Source organism: Silene latifolia, chromosome 11 (genome assembly GCF_048544455.1).
Source record: "Silene latifolia isolate original U9 population chromosome 11, ASM4854445v1, whole genome shotgun sequence".
In the NCBI taxonomy this organism is placed as follows: Eukaryota; Viridiplantae; Streptophyta; class Magnoliopsida; order Caryophyllales; family Caryophyllaceae; genus Silene; species Silene latifolia.
The window spans coordinates 80,838,295-80,845,282 of record NC_133536.1 but is presented as its reverse complement, the minus strand read 5'-3'; positions in this window follow the sequence as shown (position 1 = coordinate 80,845,282).

Below are 6,988 nucleotides of genomic sequence, written 5' to 3'. Positions count from 1 at the left end.
TCACTTCTCGTACAGACCGAGAAGGATATGAAATTGAGTGGGAGCATGAAGCAGGATGTTCTCATGATTTCCAACAAGAATAAAGGTAAGGGCAAAGCTCCAGGCGACCTAACTGTAGGTAAGCCAAAGTTCAAGAAGCCAGGAAACGGTAAGAGTGGGCCTGGTGAGACTAGTGGCTCACATGGCAAGGCAAAGAGCAAGGGCGGTGACATTGAATGCCACCATTGTCACAAGACTTGGCATTGGAGGAGGAACTGTCCCGTGTACCGTGAGGACATAAAAGCAGGCCGCGTCGTTCCTGTTGGTATGTAATCTTATATTCATATGATTGAGATTAACCATGCAAGTTTCGGAACTTGGGTACTTGATATTGGTTGTGGTTCTCATCTGTGTAATCATTTGCAGGGCCTAAAAAATATCACACCTCTTGGAAAGGGTGATGTGGACCTGCGAGTCGGGAATGGAGCTAGAGTTGCTGCAGTCTCGAAGGGAACATACGTAATCCAACTCCCTAGTGGTTTTGAGTTATTTTTATATAACTGTTACTATGTACCCAGTTTGTATAAGAACATTATTTCTGTTTCCGTACTTGATAAGGACGGCTTTTCATTTTTAATAAAGGATAATAGCTGTATTATCTCTTTCAATGAAATGATTTATGGCAAAGCAGTTTCCATGAATGGAATTTACATCTTAGATCAAACCACGGAAGTATTACAAGTGAATAATAAGAAATTAAAGGTCGGTGACAAAGATCAAACCTATCTATGGCATTGTCGAATGGGACACATAAATGAAAAACGTGTAAAGAAACTCGTCGATAATGGGACTATTCCCGCATTCGATTTTTCTACATTTGGCACGTGTGAATCATGTCTCATTGGCAAAATGACTCGAATTTCCTTCAAAGGTGTTGGAATACGCACTAGTGACCTATTAGGACTCATACATACTGATGTTTGTGGACCTATGTCAATTACCGCTAGAGATGGCTATAGATATTTTATCACTTTTACGGACGATTTGAGTAGATACGGATATGTCTACTTAATGAAGCATAAAAGTGAGTCCTTTGAGAAATTCAAGGAATACCAGAATAAGGTTGAGAACCAACTGGGTATAAAGGTTAAAGCACTCCGTTCAGATCGGGGTGGCGAATATCTTTCAAATAAGTTTGATCAACACCTTAAAGACTCGGAATCGTTTTTACGATTAACTCCACCGAACACCTCAATTAAATGGTGTGTCCGAACGGAGAAATCGAACATTACTTGATATGGTTCGATCCATGATGAGTCACACGGTAGTACCGATTCATTATGGGGTTTTGCTCTTTTGTCATCTGCTCTTATACTTAACCGAAGTCCGACTAACGCTGTCGACAAGACTCCATATGAAATGTGGAAGGGAACGGTCCCTAACTTGTCCTTTATTCGGGTTTGGGGCTGCGAGGCTTATGTCAAGTGGAGACAAGAGGATAAGCTCGGCCCGCGATCGGTCAAGACATACTTTATTGGTTATCCAAAAGGAACGTTTGGTCATTACTTCTATTCGCCTACTGAACATCGAGTTTTTGTTGCGGCTAGTGCGACGTTCTTAGAGAAAGAATTTCTCGAGAACAAGACAAGTAATAGAACCTTCGAGCTGTCGGAGATTCAAGAACTAACAACCGAGGAACAGATGGAGGAAGTTGTTCCTCCAACTGATGATACGGTTAACATTCCTCAGGAACCTAGGAGGTCGGGTAGAGTCTTTAATCCTCCGGACAGATACATTGGTATGGTCGAGGAGAGTGACATTTTGCTCCTAGAGAGTAATGAACCCGCTACCTATAAAGGTGCCATGACCTGTTCCGACTCAAAGCTATGGCTCGAAGCCATGCAATCCGAGATGGACTCCATGTATGAGAATGACGTATGGGATCTTGTTGATTTACCTAATAAGGTAAAACCTCTACAGTGCAAATGGCTTTACAAGATAAAGCATTCTGTAGACGCGCAACCAGACACCTATAAGGCACGACTAGTGGCAAAAGGTTTCACTCAAGTGCACGGATTGCATTATGATGAAATTTTTGCACCCGTAGTCATGCTGCATTCCATTCGGATTATCTTAGCGATTGCCGCTTTTCATGACTATGAAATTTGGCAAATGGATGTGAAAACCGCCTTCTTAAACGGTTATTTGGAGGAAGAGTTGTACATGGTGCAACCCGAAGGTTTCATTCATTGTGAGAATCCTAAGAAAGTGTGCAAGCTTAAGCGTTCCATTTATAGACTTAAGCAAGCTTCTCGGAGTTGGAATCATCGTTTCGACCAAGTGATAAAAGAGTATGGTTTCACTCGATCGGTCGAGGAACTATGCTTATATATCAAGTCAAGTGGGAGCAAGATTGTTTTCTTGATATTGTATGTCGATGACATACTCTTGATTGCGAATGACATTCCTCTCCTATCTTCGGTTAAAGGATGGTTGAAGAACCATTTCCAGATGAAAGATCTGGGTGAGGCACAACGCATATTGGGAATCCGTATATACCGAGATAGATCACGACGGACGTTATCACTTAGTCAGGAGTCTTATTTGGATAAGATTCTTGAAAGGTTCAGCATGACCAACTCCAAGAAGGGGAACCTTCCAATGACGTCTGGGATGCAGTTGAGCAAGTCTCAGTTACCCACGACGCCTGAAGGGATTGAGCGCATGAGTCGTGTTCCTTATGCATCTGCAATAGGATCAATAATGTATGCCATGATATGCACACGTCCAGATGTGGCATATGCATTGAGTATGACGAGTCGGTACCAAAAGAATCCAGGTGAAATACACTGGATAGCTGTTAAAAACATCCTTAAGTACCTACGGAGGACTAAGGATAGGGTATTGACTTATGGAGGAGATACTAAGCTATGCGCAATCGGTTACGCAGATGCTAGCTTCCAAACGGATCGAGATGATTCAAAATCTCAGTCCGGGTTTGTCTTCACTCTTAATGGTGCTGCGGTCAGTTGGAAGAGTTCCAAACAGGATGTTGTAGCAGATTCTACCACTGAATCCGAGTACTATGCCGCTTCGGAAGTAGCAAAGGAAGCTATATGGATGCGTCAATTCTTACAAGGACTTACGATAGTTCCTAGTTCAAATGACCCGATCACTATCTATTGTGACAATAGAGGTGCCATCTTCTAGGCTAAGGAGCCAAAGTCTAGCAACAAGTCTAGACATGTACATCGGAAAGCTCACCTGATCCGTGATTACGTGGAGCAAGAAGAGATAGTGATTGACAAGATAGCTTCGGATGACAACATCGCGGATCCTCTCACTAAACCGTTGAATTATCATAAGCATGAAGGGCACGTTATTTCCATGGGAATTAAACGTGTTCCTGAGTTATAGTAGTTGATTATGAATTTGATACATTATCTTTTTCATATACTATTTATAACTTCATCGTTTTATTATAATATTTTGTTTTTCATGTGGATTGTACTGACAACATTGAACGCCACAAAGTGAACTGAATTTCATTATATTTGTTTTGGTCCGTAATCGCCTTAATGAACTGATAACTCTGGCTATTATATTGTGCAGTTGATTGATGGTGGGTTCAACGAGCCATAAGTCAATCAGTTGGCTGATCGATCACAAATACGGGTTATAACGATACCTCGTAGGACATTTTTTGTGACAACGTAATGGAGTCCTAAATGTTTAAAACATTCGGTGCCAGGTCGTGGATTAGACGTCCATTGTGTTCCTAGAGTCGATTCTTTTGACTATCGATTGTCTCTTGAGATTAAGGCAGTTTTTGGGTGACTTTGGTTTCTTTCTCATGCTCTGCCGTAACTGGAGACTAAGTAGATTTTTTCTGGGTCATTTCATACTGTGCCTACATCTGCAGGATTCGAGTTGAAGAAAATATCCAACCCTTATCAGGTATAGTTATTTCTCAGGGCTACTCGAGGAGTTGTAACTGAAATGCATGGCCATGCTCGAATGATGATTCGTTTATCAGTTAAGTTACTCTCTAGTCGGAGAAACCACTCTTGATATTGATCACTTGTAAAATACGACCTTTGTGAATACGGATTTTGCAAATTGTTTTACATTGAGTGGGAGAAATTTTAGGATATGAGAATCGGTTATCGCACATACACTTGTGAGGACAAGTGGGAGTTTGTTGGAGCTTGTGTCCTCCACAAATTAGTGTGATAACATTTATAAATCTCTTATAGGTTCACAAGGGTATACTTCGTATTTTATCAGTTGATTAACGATTACCTAATAACGGTTGGCTTGCTAGAAAGTTTGACGTTATTATCATACTGATGGCGGTGATCAACTGGTCCCTAAAAGTCACACCTAAAGGATGTGTTTGAGAGATGTGGTTATGGAAATGTAATCACATTGATGCCTTATATGACTAAACAGTTAGTCAATGTGTTGATGAGACGATTATTTAATCTAATTAAATAATATTAGCTGAGACGAATTAACTGTCAATTCGTAAATTGAATATAATATGTTATATTTAATTAATGTATATAAGGTTAGCTTGAACGAATTAAGATGTTAATTCGTAATTAAATGTAATCGGTTATATTTAATTAGCAAATTATAAATATACGATATTTATAATTAAAGTATATATTATACGATATTGTCATAATAAATTATTACAGACCGGCATTAATAAATCGACTGCAAGCTGTTGTATGTAGACTTATTAATAAGGAATAAAATAAATGACAATTTATAAATTATACACTTTATATACATTTTGTAAGCTACCAAAATAAGAAGATTTAATCACCTTATCTTGGTAGGTAGGAAAACCGAAAATAAGGAGAGAATACTCCTTATTATTTCGGTGGTCAACAACAAGAAAAAAAAAGAAAAATATCTCCCCTTTTCCTCTAATATTTCGGTTATATTAGGGTTCAAAGGAGATCATTTTTTTCCTAACTCTCTTTTGACCTAGCATTTCTCTCATCAAAGAAAATAAACACAAAACCCTAAAATTTAATCAGTTAATTGAGGGATCTATTCTAGCAAGAACAAAGGCATATCTCATATCATCTTGGGTGCAACTGATAGGCGAATATCATTGCGATATTGTTCTTAGGCCGATTTTGCTAGGACCGAAGGTTGATTTCATAATCTATCTATTTTGTTTATGCAAATTTCTTTTATGACTAGTTTTCATATCTATAATTTCGTTATAATCCTTATAATGTTAATGGTAGTATACCGATATTTCCTACAGTGCCATCCACTTGAGGAGTGGTACAAGATATGAAGAGCCAAAGAAGCAAGTTGAGGATGACATTGTGGAGACTAGTGACAAGGAAAGAGTTGTTGAAAACTCTAAAGAAGAAGAACCCAACAATCTAGAAGTCTCAAAGAAGAATGAAGAGAAGGCCAAAGAAAAGGAGCCTATTGTGATTAGACTTCATTTTCCAAGTCGTCAAGCTAAGCCTAAGTTTGATGACCAACTTGGAAAATTCATGGAGATTGTGAAGAATTTAGAAGTTTCGATTCCATTCACGGAATTAATCAATCACGTTCCGGCCTATGCAAAGTATATGAAGGATATTCTTACAAAGAAGAAATCAATCCGGAAGCTTGAGACTATTGCTTTCACTAAAGCAAGTAGTGCTATTCTTCAAGGGAGTTCACCTCCGAAGCTCAAGGATCCGGGAAGTTTCTCCATTCCATGCACTATTGGTGACACTACAATCAATAAAGCTTTATGTGACCTTGGGGCAAGTGTTAGTGTCATGCCATATTCGGTTAGCAAGAGGCTAGGAATGGGAGAACTCAAATGCAACAACATCACGCTTCAAATGGTGGATAGATTAACAAAGACACCTTTAGGAGTATGGGAAGATGTTCCCGTGAGAATTGGAAAATTCTTCATCCCGGTGGATTTCGTTATTGTTGACATGGAAGAAGACTCCAACATTCCTGTTATCTTAGGAGCGGTGATCGATGTGAAGCATGGAGAGCTCACCCTTGAAGTGGGAGATGAAACCATCACTTTCAATCTTGAAAAGACTATGAGAGCTCCCCGATTACATGAGCCGTGTTTTATGGTTGATCACTATAGCCGGAAAGATGATAGGAAGAAGTTGGAATTTCAATGGAAAAGGAAAGTGGATGATGCTCCATCAAAAGAGCAAGGAAAATGCAACAATGAGAGCTTGAAAAGCTCACCCATGACAAGTGAAGAAGAAGGCCTCATTGGCCAAGACAAGAAAGAAGGAGAGTTATCTTTATCAACTCAAGACATTTTTAGTGATCAAGTAGACGAAGTATGCGGTCTTTGGGATGATGAGTTCGAAGGGATATTCAATCCCTATATTGGTAATGCTATGACCCAAGACCATCATGGAGAACAACAAGTGCAAAGGTCTATTGAGGATCTTTATCATGACAATGAACAAGCTTTTGATTACTTCTTCAAGGTGTTGAGTAACATCAACAACACCTTGGACATGCCCCCCTTGACATCTCACATTGGATGAGAGTTTGGTGGAGTCCTCCCTAAACCACCATTTGTAAATATTCTAATTCCCTAACTTGCATTTCAATTATTGTATTGCATTTTTGTCATCTTTGGATTTACATTTTTATGCCTTGATCAAGATTTTCATCATTTTGAGAGAAGTGAGGGAGGGACTTATGAGTTTATTGATGTGTAGTGCTTTGCCTTAGTGTGGGGATAGCAATTGCCTAGGCTATTCATGCCTTTGTAGTGCCCCTACAATGAAGAACACGAGAATTGAAGAATGAATTGTCACGGGTTACGAAGCACCCACGGATGGACCTGAATCCGTGTGGTCAAGGAAGAATCCGAGCGGCCCGACGGACAATCCGCTCGTCCTGAAAGAACCCGAACGTCCAAGTCACAAGACGCTCGTCTTGTGAAGCTGCAGAAAATATATTTTGGGTCTGACTGATAATCCGAGCGTCCCAGCAAGGAAAC